Raw genomic sequence first — 1,412 nt, 5'->3', positions numbered from 1 at the left:
GCATGAAATCAATTTTGTAAATGTGAAGACACTGGACTGGAATTTTCCAGGGAGTCTAAGAGAATTAGCAGCTCAAATCCCATTGAAAACCTATCCTGTGTACTCTAGGCATAGTACAGGAACAGAAGATCTGTAAAAACAGCCTTTGAACCAAGGTCAGCCATGGTGTGGGGTTGCAGGGAGGGGAAATCAAAGCTTTCCAAAGTGACCAGAGATTTTTTACGTGCCCTCCAGTACAGAGCTGGACGTATGCAGGGATGTTCAAGTGTCATTTAGATGTGGTGTTGGGTGATGTGGTTTAGGGGTGAACTTGTAGTGTAGGGTCAATGGTTGGACTCGATGATCCCAAGGAGCTTTTCCAACCTGAATTGTTCTATGATTCTATGATTGTTCTGTGTTGCCCTCCCTGCAAATCCCGGTGTAGCTGCAGCCGCAGAGCACGCTTCAGGCAGTTGGGGAGAAGTTCCTGTAGTGAGAAAGATGTAATTTACCCCTTTAAAGCATCCTGGGCAAGTAGGCAGGATAAATATGAAAATATTTCACTACAAATGTTTCTTCGAAGCAATTAAGCAGAAAGAGGATGCGTATTCAGTCTTTCAGTACTTTATCAGTCAGAAACTTCTTAGCTGGGATATTGCCTTCTTCCTTTCTGCAATATTAAAAATGTGATCTGAGAGAAACTCCAAGATCCTCCATTTCTCAAAAATGTGTATTTGTATATACAAAAGTATGCATATAAACACATATATCTACAAAACAAATTTTTTTTTTTTTTCCTCCCTGAAATCTGTCATAAACTTACGACACTGCTTTGATACGAGGCCAGTCTTGTTCAGTTGGTAGAACGTGAGACTTTTAATCTCAAGGTCGCGGGGTTCGAGCCCCGCGTTGGGCGACTCAAAAGTCAACTTTTAAGGAGGGCCGGTTAGCTCAGTTGGTTGGAGCGTGGTGCTGATAATGAGAAGGTCACGGGTTCGATCCCTGCTCAGTCCCCCTGTGTTGCCTGATCTAGTTGAGAGGCGTTCCTGCCCGTGACAGGAAGGCTGGATTAAATGATCTCTAAGGTCCCTTCCAGCCCAGGCCATTCTGTGATTCTATTCTATGATTCTGTGTTTTACTACTGGGCGTTGCAGCTCAAGTCTGTGATGTCTTTGCAGAGGTGATGTAAAATGCCTGTGTGCACAACTGCATATAAAGACAAGAACATAATTTTACGTCTAAACCTGTAACCAATTTATTTGATCTCCATTAGGCTGGTTTTTAAAAATATATTTAGAAAACAAATGTCCCTGAAGCAGTTAATGGTAAGAATGATCTTCCTGAAGTTTATATCACTGTAGCTTCCTCTTTATTACTTAATCTATTCTGAAGCAAACTTTTTTAAAAATTCTACTGTAAGGTAAGGCCCTATG

General features: G+C 41.6%; 1 non-coding gene across 1 annotated transcript; it reads left to right on the top strand.

The window, feature by feature from the left end:
- Positions 1 to 821: 821 nt before the first annotated feature.
- Positions 822 to 895, top strand: TRNAK-UUU. The gene has a single exon. It is a non-coding gene; the product is annotated as a tRNA-Lys (tRNA).
- Positions 896 to 1,412: the final 517 nt, after the last annotated feature.

Source organism: Apaloderma vittatum, unplaced genomic scaffold (genome assembly GCF_000703405.1).
Source record: "Apaloderma vittatum isolate BGI_N311 unplaced genomic scaffold, ASM70340v1 scaffold1706, whole genome shotgun sequence".
Taxonomy (NCBI): domain Eukaryota; kingdom Metazoa; phylum Chordata; class Aves; order Trogoniformes; family Trogonidae; genus Apaloderma; species Apaloderma vittatum.
This window is presented reverse-complemented; position numbering and strand designations above follow the sequence as displayed.